General features: G+C 46.7%; 1 long non-coding RNA gene across 1 annotated transcript in view; it reads right to left on the bottom strand.

Annotated features, from left to right (window-relative positions):
- Positions 1-19,326, bottom strand: part of LOC311595176 — a 32,935-nt gene extending 13,609 nt beyond the window's left edge. Inside the window, exon 1 of the long non-coding RNA XR_014778349.1 lies at positions 19,123-19,326. This is a non-coding gene — a long non-coding RNA (uncharacterized lncRNA). The remainder of the gene's footprint in view (positions 1-19,122) is intronic.
- Between the last annotated feature and the right edge of the window lie 2,164 nt (positions 19,327-21,490).

Here is a 21,490-nt window from a genome sequence, read left to right as displayed (position 1 = left end):
ACCCATCCAGAAATTAGAAATAAAAACCCCGGTATCCTCCCTGTGGAAAGCCCTGGGCTCGGGGAAGTAAGTCTTTTTAATGGAAGAGGATCCCTACCTGTTTTTTCAAATTATCTACCATAATTCAACATGACTCTTAGATATATCTTAAAATCCCATTATGGGCTGAAAAAAATCCCTGGACCAAAGTTAGAAAAAGGAAAATGGGTATATTTATCTGGACTGGTTAACTTCGCTGCTACAGCCTCAGTTCACGGAGGACTAATGTAGAATGGAAAATGCACGTAGCCTACGCATATAATCGGTGGAAACAGTGGTGGGGGAGACAAAAACATGCATCTTTATTATGGGATATTATGGAAATGTCTGTATACAAAGGAAAAACAAAAGAACTGGAACAGGACTTAAATATGTCATCCCTATTTTTTTAAAAAAAAGATTATTATCCATTCTAACATGTGTATAGAAAATCAAAGCAAAAGATGGTACATTTGATAGGATCCTTTATTTTGGTCTTTTCATGATGTCACCAAACGTTTGCAAATGTCTAAGCATGCCTTTCTCGCTGCAAAACACACACACACACACACACACACACACACACACACACACACAACTCCCTGGCATTAAAATCGCTTCCCAACTGCCTGTGGACAGTTTAGAAGTTTGTGGGGTGAATGTGTGGTAGGTGGCAGTTTCTCTGCAGGAGAGCCCTCCAACGGGGGTGGGGGGGGTTGGTCCACACGTGGCCCCTGACTGCCTGCTTATAGTTCACCCCCACAGTGAGCAGAGATGAACAGGTGCCTCAGAGGCACCATGTGAGGTCGCCTCTTACAGAAGAGTATCTCAATGGGAGGCCTTGGCTTCCTGGCCTTTCCCTCTGACCACCCAGCAGGAAAACATATAGGAAAGAGGTTTTTCCCCACCAGTTTTGTCAGTGGGAAAACAGATACAGATTCACACATTCAGGGCCCCAAAACTTACTTGCTGCACGAGGGCTTTGAGTGGTGAGTGTTCAATGCAGTTGTAGCAAACAGTTTTCTTTGGTGTAAAACTTGTTTGCCTTTTCACCTTATAAAACCTTATTCATGTTAAATCAACCTTATTACAATAGAACTAAGCATCAGAGGAGCCTCCCAAAGCCAACCAGTGGTAAAATCCACTGGGTCAGAACACAGCATCTAGCAGTGCAAAAATTCAGTTAGATTTTGACCTTGAAATAACATCAGAAAGAAGAAGGAAAAAACCCCAACTTGGATATAAACTAAAGCTTAGGCTCCTGTCCACTTTCTCTTGTGGTGGCTAAAACAAGCTCTGCTTTTTAAAGGATGGAAGCGGGAGAGCATAGTACCCATGCTTTAGGTGGAATTTACTCTGGCTATAAATGCAATTTACAACAAATGCAAGCGTGCATTTATTCCCCAGCTCCAGGCCATCCTCTTCCCAATATGATATACTATCATTTTGCAATTTGGGACAAATGAACTATAGGAAGAGAAGGCCAAAAATGATGCACAGGAACCTCAAATGGTAACTGAACAATTTTTAATTTGACTCCTTCAAATTCTGCCCTCTTTTTTTAGCAGCTGAAGGAATCTGAAAATGATTTAGCACTCAGAGTCAAAACTAGTCCTCCATACACGGCGCGCGCGCATGCACACACACACACACACACACACACACACACACGACTCTCCCCTAATAGGCAACATTTTGCCAGAAAACACCGACCCTTCAACAAAACTAGCCCGCAAAAGATCACATCTTATCCGAGCTTGGATTGAGAACGAGAGAGAGAGAGAGAGAGAGAGAGAGAGAGAGAGAGAGAGAGAGAGAGAGAGAGAGAGACAGAGACAGAGACAGAGACAGAGACAGAGACAGACAGACAGAGAGAGAGAGACAGAGAGAGAGAGAGAGACAGAGAGAGAGAGAGACAGAGAGAGAGAGAGAGAGAGAGAAAGAGAGGCATGAACCAGACCTCCCTCTGTCCCCTCCCTGTCAATTGTCAATTCTTCCTTCCCTCCCTCCCACTCCCTGGTCAAAAGAAAGAACCGATCTATGCCTGGTACAGTAAAGACACCCCGAGATTTAAGGGGATAAGTGAAGCCTTACTTAGCCGCAAGGCTGCAGCTGTGGTCTTATCTGGCCAAAGGAGACAAGGACAACAAAAGATCGCAAAGAAGGGACAGTGGATGCATGGGAAAGCCACTACCCCAGCATTGTGGCGCCCTTCTGCTGAGCAAATAGTTCAAACTGTTCGTTCCCGTCTTCTATTCTCTGCCGGTTCGTTGTGTGCGACCTCGCATTTCATTCTGCAGGGAAGGTTGCTCGCTGGGCCCATAAGCAAACAGTCCAGCAAAGAGCGGGCCCTCCTCCCCTCTTCCCCGGAGAACTAGCATTTTTATTTCGGCTCCAAGCTGTCAAAGACCTGGAGAGCTGATGTCGGTGTCCTGAATTAATTGCTTTAAGCTGGAGCAAGCTCCGCGGGCTGCCAAATGTCCAGAAGATGTTTATTAATAACGTTTCCTCCAGGATTCCAGCTCAGAGCTGTTCTTGGGTGGCGGCCTCTCCCTGCTGCCACTCTCTCACCCCTGGCCTTCCCACACTCCATAGGGAGTTGGCACTTTGAGTCACCGGGACAAAATTATAAATTGCCTTTGGTGGAAATATACACCTCTGTAACAGGCCACTTGCGAGGGGCAGATGTATTCTCATCCATAGTGGTCACAGAAGGCCCTTGGCTTGACTTGGAAGTGGGCTAGGGGAAGCAGACAGTGCTCAGGACACCCTTGGGTGCCGCTCACTTAGCTAGTAAAATTAACCAAAGGAATGGAAAAAAGGGGAAATCATTGCGCCCCCCTCCTTTCTCTCCTTCCAACCTCCCTTTCCCAAGAAAATCCAGACAGGCAGACAATACAGTGCATGTTCAAGTTTTCCTGAGGGGGGGGAACCCCTTTAATAGCATGAAATAATAAACCAATTTATATACCGATATAAGACCAGGATCGTGAGTGCCACTGTGTAATTTTCCACTTGACTTTTCATTATCTACCTGAACAAAATCAATCTATATGTATGGGATCAGCATACAATTCCAGAGATAAAAGCTGAATAAATGCGCTTTGCATATCCTGCAGATAAAAGACACAGTGCCTGGTGCCTTCTTCTGCAGGAGATGCATTTATTAAATAAATTGTTGTGTCAAGGAAAGAGCCAGACAACGTGGTATATCATCAGTGTTGACTCCTTTGCTGGAAATATTGATCCTGCAAATGAACAGTGGTTAATAAGTACCCTGCAGACCATATCAGCTCTTTTGCCCTAGTTTGCACTCAGGGTCAGTTTTCTCCCAACCAAACCTCCCCAAGGGGTTGTGGGGAAGACTTCCCCTATTAGCATGGATTTAAGGCTGAGGACTTCAAGGGCCTTTGGAATCCTCTCCACAGAAACAAAGCACCCTGAAAATTCACACACACACACACACACACACACACACACACACACACACACACACACAAACCTCTATGAAGCATGTGCCCTGGTTTGTGAAGGCCTTCATAAGCGAAGGGTGGGGGTGGCAGGCTGTTCACTGGGATTGGTGGGTTTTACTTTAATCCGGTTGTGTTTCATTCTCTGTTTGTCTTTCCTCACCGGTGAGAAAGGAACTTAAACGCTCTCTCCACGTTTGCAGCATAGAAAAGCATCACCATAGGTGTTGCACTCTTATTCCCTGACCTGTCAATAGATGCTGAGTGTGGCTTGGTGTTTGGTAGGTCCTGCTAGGTACAGGAGCTCTCTGGTCAGCCTGGCCTGCTCTCCCCAACATAGTTCTTAGGGAGCTTTTTTTCTGTTCTCATCCCTATTCTTCTAAGAATCACGAATTAACTTCCAACATTGTCTAAACTAACAAAGAAAGCTTCCCTAAGTATGGATAGCCAGCCAGCTTTCACCATAAATGCTTGCTCTTGAGTTGGTGGATGCTTCCTTACTGCTGAAGAGGGTTCCTATCTCAGATCAGAATGTGGCTCTTAAAGATTTCTAACAATGAGTCTCTCTCTCCTCTCTCTCTCTTTCTGTCTCTCTCTGTGTCTCTCTGTGTCTCTCTCTCTCTCCTATCTCTCTCTCTCTCTCTCTCTCTCTCTCTCTCTCTCTCTCTCTCTCTCTCTCTCTCTCTCTCACACACACACACACACACACACACACACTTCTTTATTCCTCATTAGATTTGGTAACTCTAAGGGAAACTGAATAACGTGGGCAACTTCAGTTCTGCAGGAGGTCAAACCACAACTTTTTATTTTAAGATCTTTCCATTGACAATTCTCATGGCTACTGCTCTGCTGTGAGTGAGCTTTTCCCTAACCATCCAGTCGTCTAGTTTGCACACAGCGTAGTACCCACCTGGGGCAGGGCCACCCCACCTAAGCCAGCCTTGTTTTGTCTCATTTCGCTGTTTGGATTCAGTAAACACTGAGGAAAGTATGCAGGGCCATCAGACTGTAGTGTCATGGCCTTTTGGGGACATTCTTGTGAGGGTCAAAGTTCAGCATGGGGAGAAGCTTCTGTGCTCCCTCAGTCACATGGTACTTTTAGGCAAACAGACCTGCGAACCCGTCCTTCCTCTGGCTCATCTTTTTATTTCAGTAGCTGTGAAAAAGCAAATCTCAAGAAAACAAGAATGTGTCTTAGAAAGGCCTTGTGTGATAGCACACAGCTGTGATTCCAGCATTCCAGAGTCTGAGGCAGGAGGATCACAAGTTTGAGGCTAGACCTGGCTACAAAGGGAGGTTGCCCCCACCCCCACCAAAATGCAGCAATAAAAGTAGTTTTTGATCCCAGCACTTGGGAAGCAGAGGCAGATAGATCTCTGCATTCAAGGACAGCCTGGTCTACAAAGTGAGCTCTAGGGCAGCCAAGGCTACACAGAAAAACTTTTGTCCATAAAAAACAAACAAACAAAAAAGAAAGAAGAAAAGTGACCATGTTAGACTTTTATAAAAAGGGGGAAAGGGTAAGATTCTTCTTGAAGCATTGTGAGGCTCCCTATATTCTTACTATAGAAACGATCCCTTCTATCCTAAAATATCCAGAAACATTTTATCACTGTGTTAACTAGCAACTTAAAATGTCACCTAAGAGAACAGGCAAAAAGCAAGCAAACAAACAAAACAAAAAACTCACAAACACATGGGCTCCACTTCGTATATAGAAAATTATGTAGGGGCTTCTTATCCCCCTGATTTTCATGAAGAAAAGGAATGCACTAGAGTGGACAGGGTATCCCCATTTCTGCAGTGCAATTTGCTCAAGCCAGAAGCTGTCATTGCTAAGTCATGCTCTATCTTTTGCTGAAACAATGCTTCATGTCGAATCAGAATCCTGACTCAGAGTTGCAACACAATCCATGCTTATAAAGCAAATATTTACAAAACAGGAAGAACTGAGTTTTCCTTAAAAGTTATTGTTGGTAAGCATGTTACAGCAATCGTGATGCTATTTCCTAGGAGAGGGAGCATAGAAGTCCAGTAAATATGCCTAAGTGCAGACATTCAATTAAAAGTGGCAGGGCAGAAAGTTGTTGCTTACTTTGCTGGCTCTAGGATTTTAAAAACCGTATATTAGTAGTTCTGATACTTAAAGAAAAAAATTCAGAAGGTAGAACCTAAGAATCCAATCTGAAAGCATATGCATAACTCTTGGCTGGACTTAAAGTAACAAAGATAAGACAGACACTTGTTTGCATAGTGTGATTCTTGAACTCCTTTTAGAACCTGGGAAATGGTCTGATGTTGTGTCTATGTTTAAGTGAAATTATTTTTTCCAGAATAATGGGCTTATTCATTCTTTTCTGTGTGTGCATACAGAAAAAGGAGGAGGAGAAAGAGGAGGACGAGGAGGAGGAGGAGGAGGAGAAGGAGGAGGAGGATGAGGAAGACAAGGAGGAGGAGGAGGAGGAGAAGGAGGAGGAGGAGGAGGAGGAGGAGGAGGAGGAGGAGGAGAAGAAGAAGAAGAAGAAGAAGAAGAAGAAGAAGAAGAAGAAGAAGAAGAAGAAGAAGAAGAAGAAGAAGAAAAGGTGGGGGAGGAGGAGGAGGAAGAAGAATACAAGTTCACTCAACTTTCTAACAATTCCAAATAGAAGACCGAGTGATGGATTGTGGTTCCCTCAACAGCAAAGCCCTAGAGGAATCCCTTCGTAATGAGTTGGGTGAAGAAATACAAGGTCCATTTCACAAATGCAGAACTGAGTGGTTCTGTCTGTACTATGACAGAAGTATTTAGTTCGCTCTTTCCTAGAAGTCAAAGGAGGGCACTTTCCAAAGGTGTTTTTTACTGAAAGGCAGGAGGTGGAGAGTAGCTGGAACAGAGTAAAAAGCATGGTCTTCTACCAGAAGTCCTTACACACCCTTCTAGAACCTTCCACTCTTCTCAGTAAGGATGAAATCCCTGCACCTGGCTGTTGGAAATTCCATCACTAATATTAATTCAGGACAGGGCCCAGTTCAGGACAGTTCTAGAAATAGAGCCAGGGAAAAGATTATGTATCCCAAACATTCCTAGAACTTTCCACACTGCTTAAATGCCTTTCAGATATCCCTGCATCCAAATAATTAAAAGATAAATGAAGTTCCCCATACAATATCGCTATAGAATACAAAAGAGCTCAGACAGGAGACACTTCATAATTTATTCTAGTCTTATAGTCTGCAAATTGTTCAAGAAAAAAAAAAACTTAAGCACAGAAATATATGAGAAAAATCTCTAAAACAATTTCAAGATGTGATCCATAAAGTATTGCTTTCATCACATTCTTAGAATGTGTTTATTGCTTAATGGTAACAACTATGTATTCTGGGCTGCTGGGTGTTAAAGCACATGCTTAGACATGCTTAGACATGCTTAGACATGCTTAGACATGCTTAGGCCTGGTTGGCAGCCTCAGCACTGCAAAGCAAATAAACAAACAGCCCAGAACCTATATATACTCAATTAATTTCTTCTGCTGCATTATCAAACACAAGAGCACTTGTCACCAAGGAAAAAACAGGTTCCATTTAAGGAAAACGAAAACAGTTGCTCCATTACGTAGCTCAGGTAGTGACAATTTCACAGTGATCCTCTTTTTAAAAAAGCACTTAATATACTTCCCCAGCTGGCGACCCAGTTGTATGTCACAGCTGACTCCAAGCTGCCAGAGCAGCAGTTGTGTCAGATACGTGGCTATATGGTGATGTTCGTGAAAAATCAAACCAGATGCTCACAGGTTCGCACAAGATATTTAGCTCTCTACTAAACCGAATGGTTTTGTTTTTTGTTTGTTTGTTTGTTTTTGGTTTTTTTTTTTTTTTTTTGGTGGGTGTTGTTTTGAAAGGAACCCTGGCTCGCTGAAGAAATCTCTATGCCTCATCTCAACCAGCACTTAAAAGTCTGAAGGATTATCTGGAGCCCAGCACAGGCAAGTGTTTTGCTCCAGGATTTATTAACACCCCTCACAAGCTTCAAGTGATTCTAGGGGCTGTAGATCAACTAGGGAAAGCAAGGACCTCCATGGATAGTAAGCATGTTTATGAAGTCACAGGACATTGGTGGAAGAGGGCTTTTGCTCTCTGCTATCCTGGGAATGGGGAAAAGGCAAAACCACAATAGGAAACGCATAGCTATCTTCTCTGAGAATGAGATAAGTGTGTATTTCAATAACGTAAAGAGAAAGCGCAGTGCTAATGACGAATTGCAACCCAGCTTTGCAGGAGACTCAAGGTAGATTCAAAGGGCAAATACTGATGTGAACTCTCTTCATAATTTGAGTTCCTCTTCCTTTCCATTAAATAAGTAATTAAATGAAGAAAAGGCGGCCAAGGGTGACGCCACACAGAAGGATTTCACGTTGAAGGGATACTCGATTCCAAAATCCCAACTGTCTATCCTAACTAAAAAGTCACCTCGGGTCTCCCAGAGTAGACATGACTGAGGACACATTTGACACAGATTTTAAGTCAAGTAAAGAGAGTTTTTGGAACTATATGTTCTGGCTTGGATGGGGTTGAATTAGGGTGAATCCGGTGTCCATTTTGAGTGCAGCTTGTTTACACTTCCCCGTTTCTGCTGTTCTGAGGCTGGCTCCGTGTGGATGTACAGATGGTAACATTCTCATAGTGGGCACCCCAAGAAGGTCACATGCTTAGCATCAATGGCAATTAGTTCCCTTTTTAAAATGGAAAATGTCATTAAGTTCTTGAATAATTCAAGAGTGGCGGTCACAATACAGTGTCCCTTTTGGGGGTCTTTATGGTGCAAATGACAAAACAAGGCGATGCTATCAGTAAGAGTAGATCTGTGGTTTACAATGTAGCTCTATTTAGTGTGACAGGAAAATTAAATTACAGGAGGCACTCATTCATTGTCACCCGTTAACAGGCTTGGGAAAATTGTGGATCCCCGGGGGCAAATCACTGACAACGTAGGAGGGAACTGAAAATATTTCATTTTAATTGGCTGCTGTTTCCTTTGCCTGGCTTTGAAAACAACCCACTAGCGCGCGCAATCAGCGCAACTCTTTGGAAAGGGTTCCGAATCTCCTCAACTGGAGTTGGAGCTTACGGGATCTGCCCAGGAGTCTCAGGGCTGTCTTCTAGGCGCAGTGGCACGGCTCTGCACCTGTGGGACTCCTGAAAAAGAAATAAGACTGACAGGTTTCAAGTAAAAACCGGTTTCCGCTGCTGCCCAGGGCAGAACAGAAAGCATCGTCCTGAAACAGGGGCTGACCCTGGGACCACCAGGTCTGGGGTAGGCAGGAAGGAGGAAGGCCACCAAACCGTCTTCCTCCCCAGAGGAGAAAAAGTCAGATTCCTTTGGAATCCTGGGCTAGAGACAAGGCTGTTTGGGCCCGGAGGAGGTGGACAAGTGTCGGAAAGAAGAAATTAAAATCCTCAGAAGTCACCAAATAATATGAAAAGTTTTTTCCTACTCCACGTTAGCCAAGCCCGGCCACTTGCAAGTGTGCCCAGAAACCCTCGGTTAGGACCCAAATGGACATGGCAGCCTTGGTCTGGCTCATCCTTGGTCCTTAGCTGTCTCTGAAAGCTGCTGACCTTGGCACCTGAAGCAAAGACCGTAGCTTGGTTTTCCCAGGAACTGAAGGACGTGGGGGAGGGGTGGAAGAGAAATAAAGTGTCTTGCCCACTCTGGGGACAGCGGAGTGGGGCCGGTCTCGGTCTGCCCGGCTGGCTAGCTATCAAGGCTGTCAAAGGGAGGGTTCCCCCACTTTCCAGATCGGCCCCTCTCACCTGGCGCGTTCCTGCTACTCTGGCTCTTTTATTTACCCCGACCGGGGACCGAGATCTCAGCAGGCTTTCCCCTTTTCTATTGGTCCTGTGGCGTCCCACAGAGGGCTGTGAGAGCCCAAGGGGAGAAGCATTCCACCTGGGCCCGGGCTAGCTTACAAAGGGTTTGGCTAGTCTCTTACTGCTAGCGCTCGGCAGGTAGAAGCAACTGGGGCCACACCAGCGACTCCGCTGGCCATTCCGCTGTTTCAGAATCCTGGTCACGGGCAAGGCTCCGATCCGTTCGTGCGCGGCTTCTGCTCTGGGGGGGGGGGGCGGGGTGCAGGGCCCTGCACCCGCCCTGTGTGCCTACAGCGCGCTCGTGGGTGGCCGCAACCGCTGCTCAGCTCAGTTTAGCTAAGCCCTGAGTGGACCCCCGGGAGGGGGTGCTGAAGCAGGCCTGACTTTGGGATGTATGGCTAAACGGGGCTGGGCGGGGGGCGGCAATGTGATATTTAAGAAAAGTGATGTTCAGGGCGGGGGCGGGGGGGTGGCGCGAGGGGAACAAAGTGTGATTTGTTGTAATGGTGGACGGTTTGCACCTCAGCATGGGCGTGATTTCCTGGTAGAATTAAGAATTAGCTCCTGGAAGTGGGGAGACAATAGTAAGCGGGCAATTTAGACATTCTCTGGTTTTTAAAATAGTGTTTCCATTTAAACAAACACTCTGGAGCTCCTGAGTACTATAATTCCAAAGGCAATTTTCTCTGCTTTTAATTTAATTTGCATTTTCAACTCTGATAATATTCAATTTCATGGCTGAATACACGTGTAAACACTGATAGGTTGTGTGTTTCCCCCGCTTGCACCAAACAGAATGTCTGCCGCTTTGTCGCAGTGCCATGGGAGTCCTGCAAGAGCCCTAAAAATATCAGCAAGTCCCCCGAAATTATTTTTCAAAGCTTAGTGTGATCTTGCCCGGGCTTCAGGGGTGGCGGGCTAGAATGTGCAGGTCCTGTGCACTAGCACAGAAAAAGTTCGGAAAAGCCGCCTCACGCTGCCAACTTAAAGATAGAAACGAAAACGAATTCGCCTCCCACAGATCACATCTGTGGTTTTGTCAGGGAACATTTTCAATGTTGTGCTGAGCTTTCCTGAACAACCTAAAAGTAACAGATAAATGTGCTCCCTCCAGCAGTGCCTCAATATAGTTCCCCCCCGCCAGATAGACAAGTATTAAGAAATAGTTCTAAAAAATATTTGCAAGAACAGTTTAGTTAGCACCATTGATCTATTTGGTCAAACATACAATTGAGAAAAAGATATAAAGTAACACCGGGTAATTAGTTTTACTCATATCAAAAGTGCATAGTGCTGCCAATGACAGAATGGGTCAGCCGGCTGACCAGACACGTCAAACACCAAGTGTGAAGGCAGCCAAACATTTCTTCTCTGTGTTCCTCGGGATACACTGCGCTCCAGACACCGTGGAAGAAACAGCTGAGAATCATGGACCTTTCAGGTAGAAGGCGCAAAATGTAAAATTCCAAATATCTTTTTTTTTGGTAACTTCTTTGAAAATCATACTTTAAAAAGAAAAGAGCAAAGAAATTTGGTATTTTGGTTTCTCCAGAGCTACTTTATATTAAAAACTACTATCTAATATCAAGGGCTAATTTATTTTCCTAAACATACTATGTTGTTTTTATTTTATTCCAGTCCTGGGAATTGAACCTAGTGCCTTGCCAGTGCTAAACAAGCACTCTACCAACTGAGCTACATCAAACCTCATCACTCACTTTAAAAATTATATATATATATATATATATATATATATATATATATATATATATATATATATTCTACTTGTCATTGCTGTGGAACACACCACACAGTTAAGCTGCTTCTAGTTTAAATTCTAAGAATCAATAAGTTGAAAAATGTCTTATTTTTATTTTTAATTAGTTATTTCAAGGGCAAGATTAGTGGCTTTTTAAATTTAAAAGAAAAAAGGAAAAGAAAAAAAAACCCACTAGGATGTTAGCATCCTAGAAAGAACTGATTTAAAGCTGATGAGATTTGAAGGTGCTTTTGCTTGTGGTTAGCCAATAATAGCAACCCATGAGTAAAGTTGGAGGGATCTAATTTGAAAAAAAAATCTTTTCTCCTGTGGAAGGAGGCTAGATACATATGACAAGAATTCAGTTTTATTATGCCAGCCTTGAAAGAGAAAGCTTCTGAATTTAACAAAAAACAAGCATTAAAAGAAAAAAGAAAATTGCCACTCTTTCATGCTAACTGTCCATAGGTGAGGAAAGCGAACACATTTAGCTTTTTGAAGCATAATTATTGAATTTTAAGTTATGATCCTTTAGGGCATGCACTAAATTTTTATATTGCTCTGGCTGGCTGGCTGGCAATTACATCTGCTTTGCACAAACAGATGGCAGTGTGTACTGCTCAGCAGCACAATCCCTTCTGGCAGGCCTTAGGTACAGCAGGAAGGAAAGGCCCCGAGATGACAGTGTCTATGCGGAGGCTTGCCGAGCTGGCAATACTGAGCACCAAACACCTCTACCTTTTCTCATTCCCAGCTGGGGAGTAAAAGGGGACCTCGTTAAGCATTATGAAACTGCAAATGCTCAGAGAGCGACTTTGCTACTTTATTTCACTTTCCCCACTCCCCAAATAATCTGATTGAAAGACCCAAGGTTGCCTTGTTCAGTGGGGACCTTATATGTGTCCCCACCCCTACCCCCACCCCCGACTCCCACTTTGTTCCGAAACAGGGTTATCCAAGGCTACACCAGAACTCTGAAGGGCCTGGAATGGAGGAGGGGGTGGGGTGGAACCTAGGAAGTCCCGGGGAAGAGGGTTTTAGCCAAGTAGGGACTTGCGGCAGCGACCTCAGGACAGAAGGTGCAAAGGGACACTTTCCTTTAAGACTTCCCTTGAGGGTCTTGGGAGGGTTTGGCCTTTGGGAGTGATGTGAGACTTAAAATGAAGGACTACTACCCTTCAGATACCAGGCTGAGAAAAGATGGTATAAAATGAAGGGAGTGTGATCCGTCTGTCCTATCCAGAGGTGTTGAGAAGGGAGCGTTAGAGGGGGAGGGGGAGGGGGGAGGGGGAGGGGGAGAGAAGAGGGAGGGTCATAGATGGGGCTGCGTGCTGAGACCCCATGTCTTCCAGCCCTCCCTGCCCCCCTTACTGTTTGTTGTACACCTAGGAAAGACAGAATCTAAACAGTGCTTTCCACCATCAGTGAAGGGGCTGCCTTGGGGTTCAGGGTTGATCTCCCTAAATGAACCTGGCACTCTGATAAGGACAAGTGAGTGCCTGAATTCAGCTTCCTGCTAGAGCTCCATTGGGGTGCTAGGTTAGTAGAGAGGGCTCAGCTTGTTCAGAGCTCTGGGAAGGGAGAGGCTTGAGGAGGATTTAATTGCCTGCCTGGGTGAATCGAAATGTCCTTTTAAAGCAAAGAAATCAAGAGAGATTGGCCTTTAATTGGCAAACTCTGCTGGTTAGAGAGGGGTATTAATTAAAACCTAAGAGGACAAAGTATAGGTTGGGTACCCTTCCCCCACTTGTCCACCCCAAGATCAGTGCCCAAATGGCATCTTCTCTGTTCCCACAGCCTTCAGAAGGTTCCCATCCGTAATCCAAGACCTCAGCAGCAGTTAGCCCATTTAGAGTGAGAAGTATAGTTGATTCTAGAACTCTGTTCATCTCCAAAAGCTGGCCATGTGGTCATGACTGGCCATGTCATCTAAGGCGCTCCTGAACTGCCACAGTAGAAGAGATGAAGACCATAGAAAATCTCAGACATGTCCGGTGACATAGCAGAGAGAAAGAGAGAGAGAGAGAGAGAGAGAGAGAGAGAGAGAGAGAGAGAGAGACAGACAGACAGACAGACAGAGACAGAGACAGAGACAGAGACAGAGACAGAGACAGAGACAGAGACAGAGACAGAGACAGAGAGTCGGGGGTGGGGGGTAACTTGAGGCTAAGACTGGAGGAGGGAGGGCACTGCCCAATTTCACCCTGTGTTCTAAGGCATGGTGCAAGCAGGTTCCAAATCCTCACTGTGAGGCATATCCACAAGCTGCCAAGTGGCATGCTACCTGGTGGTTCCTTGCTGACAGCAGACCCCTACCCCCCATTGCAGGACCACTTCTTTCATCCATATAGACATAGGCTATGGTGCCTGGCCAGTGTCTCCGGGGGCCTGAGCTCTAAAGCAGATCTTTACTAGACATAAGTCCATATGAAGACAAGTGTTGAGGGGGTAGGGTTTTTTTCTCCCTCAGCTGGGCTGGAACATTCTGGAAACTCCAGTATAGGTGATATATGCAATATGCCTCTGTTTCCATCACCTGTGCCATCATGCTGCCAGGTGCAGGTCAGGAGGAGGTCAGAGGTAAGAGTTCCCGGCCCCCATGCTGTCAAGATCTCCTGGCAAGGAATGGGGCTAGCTGAGAAGCTGCACTTCTGAAATTATTTGCCAGTGTTCTAAGCCCTCGTGCCTGCCCGCCGGTGGTCTCTGCCCCTGACATTTTCATTTTCTCTGGCATTTTGTCTTTCTAATCCCAACTCAAGGACCACAGATCTATCTGCTGGTTCCCTTGCTGTCTCCTCTCTTTCTGCCTTAGCCAGCGGTCCCAGAGTTGAGGTGCAAAGAAAACATAGCCCCGGATCTGGTTGGGTTTGAAGGACCGCAAACCCATGACAACTCTATTTTAAAAATATTAATCTCCATAACCTGGAACAGTCCCACCCTAATCTCGACTCTGACTACTGGTGGCATCTTTGCTGTCCTACCCTATGGTCTCCAAGATTTTACTGTGCCCCACCCCACCCACCCCCGCCCATTTCTTCCAACCTTCCCCTAATATTTCTGACACCCTCCTCTCCTTGGTGACTCTGGTATTCAGGGAAAACAGGCTTTCTGCTGCTTTGGAGCAGGAGGGGGGCTGGGGGGGCGCCGTATCCAAGCATGGTAGTGGCCTGAAGCTTTGGGAAGTGGAAAGATTACTGAGTCTAAAGGCACATCACCTGCCCAGGCGAGGAAGTGCCCAGGAACTCTAAGCATTAGAGCAGCATTACTCACGAATTCTGACTTCCATCTGGGGGGTGACACCATACCACAGGGTATGTAGCAAATGTAAAGCTCCGCGCAGTAAGGTTGTGATAAGGAAGCAAGATGGGCGGCTGTCTTACTTTAAAATGAGCTTTAAAAGTTAATGTAAACAACTTGAGCAGAAGCGTATGCTTTATAGAAGATGAAGGAAGCACTATAATACTGTATTTCCTTTCTCTCCCCCCTCCCCGTGCTTGAGGTGGAACACAGAGCTTCATGCTAGGCAAGCACTCTTATTGCTTGGCTATGCCCTCTGACCCTGGCATTTTGATTTCTCCGTTCAAGATGCCTCTGACCTCCATACAGAGGTCTCTATGGCCCAGGTCCTGCCCTGACTGACACTTCAGCCCCCATTGTTTCACAAAAAAAGTGCTGTCTCTCCAATTCCCCAGCCACCCTCCTCACGTCTCCCCTCCTCCCAAACCTCTCCCTCCAAACACCCCCAAACTATATTCTATACCTTAAAGTGCCACACATTTAACATTCATGGTTTCAAATTAAGAAGTCTATGATTTGCTTTTACACAAACAAGTGATGGCCAAAAGAACCCATTATAAAGTTAGGTCTGCTTTATAAGTGGAGATCATATTTCTAAGGAGCTAGCAAGTTCAAAGTCACAAAGGCAAATCTATTTTGGTCAATATAGCTCATGATCTAACATGGCCTCCAAACATCTCTGTGTATTCTTGAAACTTTTATCTTTTTTAAATAAATGAAACTATGAAAAAACTGATTTGCATATAGGGGAAATAATATGGTTCTGAGCTCCTTAAGCATTTGTAAGCAGAATCACAAAACCAAGTTGAATAAAAGCAACACAAGGCTCATCCCAAACTTGCAGTGTAGCTAGTGCAGCCCAGGCTCATGGGTGCATGAAGTAAACCCGGACTTCTCCTTCAAATGTGTGTGTTACTGACATTTTCCTTCTAAAAACATTTAAGTCAAGAATACAGTGTTGCTGCCATCCTCACCTAACACTGCTGGAGGCATTTGCCAATTAGCAAAACGGAGTTAAATTCAGGCATGAAGGTAACTTAATTTTTGTTGTTTCCTTTAGCACTCCTAGCTATCTGATGAGTGTGAAATGAGACACACACACACAACCACACACACACACACACACACACACACACACACACACACACACACACCACGAGCACATGGAGTGGGGCTTTTAATATGAATCCAAGCGGTGTTCAAGTGGACACACCACAAGCAAGTCACAACGATGTCTCAGTGCTGAGGGACACTGACACTGACTTAAAAGCAAGCACGCCACTCTAAAGACAACCTTGGAAAACACCTCTGCTCTCTTCACCTGTCCAGAGAGATTCTCTAGAAGAATCTGTAGAAGATCTGGAATGGGCCCTAAGGGCACAAGGCAGGAGGGGGAGGGGAAAGGAGGCATCACTTCCAGTCTGGAGATAGGGACCAGGACAGAATTGCAGCTTGTAAAATAAGCCTCCATCAGTCTCCCAGGAGACAGCCAGCTTCTACTTGGGTGTTCCCTGCTTGTTAGCCTCAGTCATAATTGGTCTTTCCTCCCGTCCCACGTTGTTGGTTTTCTGTGTGTGGCTTTTGGTGTGAGCGTGTTAGGTCATCAACAAACACAATGGGAGGAGGGAGCTAGGGAGACACACGCGATTGTTTTAAAGAAGAAAAGAGAAAGGATAAGAGAGTGGGCAGGAAGGCTGTGAGCAGAATGGGAAAGGACGCCCCAGGATTTAGGCTTCCGAGGCAACCCCTGGTGTGACTTTGAGTATGGGAGTGTTGTGGAAAAGAGCCTAGGCCCACAGGGAGCGGGAGCCCTACTGAGCTCTGTCAGGGACACACCAATTTCTTATTATTTTCCTCTGCTCTGATATGGAAGTACCTATCAATGTCTGGCATTTATCATCATCATCATCATCATCATCATCATCATCATCATCATTATTAATTATGTAGTATATCCTAATCTGGTATTTCTGCTTGAGAAGGCAGGGCAAGGACAAATACAGGAAGAAGCTTCTGGGTGGGCCAGACACAAAGGGCTCTCCACACCTTTCTCCTTCCACATCTGATGTTTTCCTCAGTCTGTGTCCTGCCCCACCCGACCCCTTGCAGAGGAAAACCTGTCTTGGTTGGTTAAAAAAAAAAGTACCTTATCTAGAGTTTAATCTAAGGCCACAGAAGAGATAGATGCCTCATTAGTCCAGGCAGGGCAGACACAGTTCATTGTTTTCTCGAAGAAGCTGGACATTAACGTCCTGAGACTGTCATTTTTACTTACTGTCAAAACCAAATCGACTACAAAACCTGCTAGATCCAGGAAGTGGCCAGAAGAAATTAAATTGAGTTACAAACTTTTGGTGGCCCTTCCCCTTGTTTTGACTTTAAATTTTTTCGTTTCACTGAAACACTCCTGGCTGGCCTTGGTTGCTATGGCGCCGCTGCAGCCAGGGCCACGTCATCATTGCCCTGACCCAACAGAGACGCCTCAGGTCAGAACCCTTGTTTCTTCTGCCACAGCAGAGACTGCAGACTTGGGGTTAGGTTGGTTAGGGTGGGTTTTATTTGGGGGTGCTGGTGACTTGAAGCCTGCCTGTGGATCTTAGCCAGTCTGGCTGCAGAGCGCATCCGTGTCCACAGTAGCTGGAAGAATGGGGGACACTCAGCATTTCCTTTGTTATGTACGGTATTTTGCAGGGTAGGGTGGGGGGGCACAGGATGGGCCAAGGGTCCCTGTTTTTGCACTATTTTCAAACCTGCTATAGTGGTCTTTGCTTTTCCAGAGAGGAAGCACCCCTAGCTTCCATACTTAGTAAAAGGAATGGAAAAAAAAAGACACTGGCTTCAAGGTACCTCCAGGTACGTCCTCTGGCAAGCGCCTTCCCCTGGGCCCTATTAAGCCCTATCTCTCTTCCCCCATCCCCACTTCCACATTAAAAGCCCCAAAGCACAACGGACTGCCTTCTCTGTATAAAGCCAGGGGGAAGAGGGCGATAAAGATCAGGCGTTTAAATTGGCCATTTGAAAGATTACATCTCTTCACCGAGGGTCTTTCTTTCAAAACTCTCACTGAATTGAGGGCCGTGGCTACTCCGCACCCGGCTCTCAAAGGCCCGGCACCTTTTAATTCGGCCGTGGAGTGGGCTGGGCTAGGTGACCCGGCGCCATCAAAGGCTCAAGGGAAGGCCGTGGGGCGACACTCGTCTAATGACAAGTAATTGACGGATTCGAGGCCCTGCATTACCAGCGGAATGGGGAGGCATTAATTATTTAAAAACGATTAGCCTCGCCGTGCGTCCAGCAGGCTTTCCGTCTCGTTCGGGGAAGACAACCAACCTCACCAGGAGCCCCAGCTTGGAGCGCTGCAGAGGCAGCCCAGTTGGTTCCCAGTGGGCACGCAGCCTGGGATACTAGGGCAGGGCCAGAGGGTGTGCCTAGGTCCCTGCTTTAGAAGATGCCCTCACAGCATTAACCCAGAGGGCCGGTTGGACCATTTATACCCAATGGGTTCACCATCCGCGAATGGCCGTGCACCCTGGAATGAATTTCCAATTAGGGTGACAGGGAAATGTCCCTAGGCTGTTTCACCCTTTGTCGAAAGACCCAGAAGACTCCAACTGGGTTTCTTCCAATGCCGCCGCGCATCCGGGCACTTAAGCAAAGACCCAGGGAGAACGCAGGTTTAAGAAAGAATGGTGGGATTGGCAGATAGCAGAACAAATTTTTTTCTTTTTCTTCTCTCACCCCTCCCAATCCCCGCTGATGGGCATCGAATCCGCGGCTTTAGGCACATAAAACAATCCTCTATTCCTGAGCCACACCCCTGGTCCAACAGATATCTTTTCTAGACCCTGCCCTGGAAAGTCTAGGGTTCTGTATTTTCAACAGCTACTGTGAAAACTAGTGAGGCGAGGTCCGCACCTTCTAACAGGCAGAGAGAAAGAAGGGCTTAGATTAGTCTTTTTCCAAAGTCCTGTTCTTCGACCCCCTACTCGCGCAAGGGCAACACCCCAGAGCACGCTCCTGCCACAGGGCAGCGCGACTGGGTTGTAGTGGGACTTGGGTGATAGACGACCCCGCGGCAGGCTTTGACTTTCTCTGCTGGGCCCAGCTCGAGCCACTGGTGGCTTAAAAGTCAGAGCCGCTTCTTGCAAACTAAAGTGACTGGTTTCTCGGAAAGGCGCTTCCTTCCCTCTCCTTTGCACCGGATTGGAGCTACTCTGGTCTGCCGGAATCCGGGAAGCAGCACAGAACAGACTCAGAGCTGTACAGCCCATCGCGGCACACGGTGGCCTCCACCTCTCCGTATCCCCCCAGCTACACGCACACACCAGCGATCCCCGACCCTAGATTCTGAGGCCAAGGGCGACTTCATGCTTCCCCACACTCCAGCTCTTAGGAAACTAGCGGCGCTCTGTTCGAATCTCGAGCCGGAGTGACTGCAGGGACCAGTCCTGGCTTTTCATCGCCTCGGGAACCAAATCACGAAACTGTTGGGAGTTTTAGACTCCTAGACCCCTCGTTCTTCTAAGTGGAGGTGTAGTCCCCCACTCTCCCGCAAAAGACGCAATTTCCCAACCTTCTGGGTCTTCGTTCCCTGGATGTACCTCCCAGTCCACTCAGAGGCACACTAGTTCACTAGAGACTGGGGGAGGGGAGGTGTGTGGACCCGAATGGGGGGCGGACTCTGTGCGGGGAGCCCGGGCGTGGCCCCCGAATGGGCGCGCTCCCTACCTGCGGTGGCCTGCGGGCAGGCGGGCGTCGGAGCGTCCTGCGCTCGGAGGGAGGCGGTGGACTGCTCCCAGCCGAGGCATCCCAGCATTTATTTGAGCTCAAACCGAGCGACTGTTGACTTTAGCACACAAAGCAAAGATTTCACTGCCCGCTAGTTTAAAAATGAATATTTTACCAAGATATCGATCAGCGTTATAAAATTCAGTTAAGTACAATGGGATCCTGAAAAAAAATAATAAAGGAGGGGGAGGCAATATAATATCTGTGCAAATTTGCTGAAGTGTGACGTGGCATGGAAAGTTTACCCTCCTGGAATTCGGATCTAGAATGTTTTTTTCGGTTGTTTACTGACTTTGTTTATTCACAGATCACGGTTGCTTAAACCCCGCGCGCGAGGAAGGCGGCGGGCAAGAGGAAGAAAAAGAGGGGCGGGGAGAGAGCCACCTCACCCTGCGACGCTTCGATTTGGGTGGGGGAAAGGAATCCCTGAGCTCCTAAACTTGGAACTAGGGGAGGGAACTGATGTGGGGGGGGGGGAGACACCAGAAGGGCAGAAAAGCCTCTGAGGGCGCAGCTCCCCGACATCCTTTTTATGTATTCGCACAGAACTATATCTTATCAGCAGGGATCAGTGGAGGGGGGCGCGCTAAGTAGTTTAAAACGACCCTCGAACAATGGGCGTGCGATAAGAAACATAGCAGGTTAGGGCAGCGCTTTCAGCCTCCATTGTCCCCCACTCAGCCCCCAGCCCCGCTTCTCCGCTCCTTCGCCACGGGAGCCTTTTATGTGATAATGAAACACATTTCAGGCTAGGCTGGCGACGTGTGTGTCCTGGCCTGGCAAAGAGAAGGCCTGATTGCTGGCCGAGGCCTGCGGATCCTCCTTCTTCAATTTCTCTTCCTTGTGTTCTTCGGAACAATGTGACTTGTTAAATGGGATTTTGGGGTGGGGGTGGGAGTGAAGAAGGAGACACCACACACACACACACACACACACACACACACACACACACACACACACACACACACACGAGCAAGGGAATGCCAGGCCCAGAGAGGAGGGATAGAAGTGAGTAAGGTGGAGCATGCGCTCAGAGAGGTGGTTGACAGGGATGAAGTTCTTGTGGGGCATTCCAGGTTAAAATAGTTAGGAATGGCAAGAGGATGCCTGCTGGGGTTTTAATCGACCTAAACTTTTTCCCACTTCCCATGGGAACAGCCCCAAAGTCAGACAGCTTGCAGGGCAAGAGATGCAAGCCAGTGTATGAAGGCTCCTTTTGCAAAGCCCAGTTTCACTAAAATTACCTGTCAATTTGGAGCCTATGGAGAGAGGTGGAACGATTGGTAAGATTTTATTTTGTGTCTTTGTGTTCCTCTGGAGGCTCACAAAATACCCACTCCGCTCCCGGGCCACAATCCTGGTTTGTCTATCTGAACTTCTGAGCTACAGAGCCAGGGCTGGTAGAAGGGGAGCAATATTCTTGAGGCACTGAAATCTAACTATTTTTGGAGTCATTTGCTAAGATGCTCACGGTGCTCTGGTGCTCTTCACTGCTTCTCCATCCCCCAGTATAACCTTTTTTTTTTTTTTTTTTTTTTTAAGATTTGGAGGTTACTCTGCACTATGCAATTAAAACCAACTTCAGAACCATATTCAAAATGTTTCCCCAGATTAGGTGGCTCATCATCTCTAGCCTAGCAAGGTTTCCCACTACTTGGATGACACCTGTGAGAGGGGAGGAGAGGGTGTGACAAGCTGAGAGTGGGGAACAGGCTGGAGCCAGGTGGTCAAGGGGTGGTGGTGGTGGTGGTAACCCTGGAGTGATAGTGAAGAGCTAAATCCAGCCTAGGCTTACTGACTGGAAAGGAGGCCTGAGTTGTTGTTGTTGTTGTTTTAATACAGCTAATATACATAAACTTTTGCCTTTCTCCTATCATAACCAGACCTAGAGAGACCAAGGGACCTTCCAACAACTCAGGTGGGAAACTAAGATGGATGTGCCAGAAGAATGCTCTGGCTTCTGGCTTTAAAGCTAAAACTACTCGTGACAGCAAGTGGTATCTGAATTCCAGGACAGTAATAATCTCAGCACTCAAAGGAGTCAGAGGCAGGTGGGTCGCTGTGAGTTCGAGGCCAGCCTGGCCGACAAAGTGAGGCCAGCCTGGCCGACAAAGTGAGTCCAGGACAGCCTACTCTACCCAGAGAAAACTTGTCTTGAAAAACAAAACAAAACAAAATTAAAACTACTGGACTTTATCTGGGCTCAGAGGCACAACAGATCTGTAATCCTAACACTGGAGAGGCAGGAGGATGGCCTAAACCTGGTCTTCATAGTGAGTTCAGGGCCAGTCAGGGGTGCTTAAGGAGA

The sequence above is a fragment of the Acomys minous genome (genome assembly GCF_964271855.1).
Source record: "Acomys minous genome assembly, chromosome: 3".
NCBI classification, from domain to species: Eukaryota; Metazoa; Chordata; class Mammalia; order Rodentia; family Muridae; genus Acomys; species Acomys minous.
Note: the sequence above shows the minus strand (reverse complement) of the source record. Positions and strands in the feature narration are given on the sequence as shown.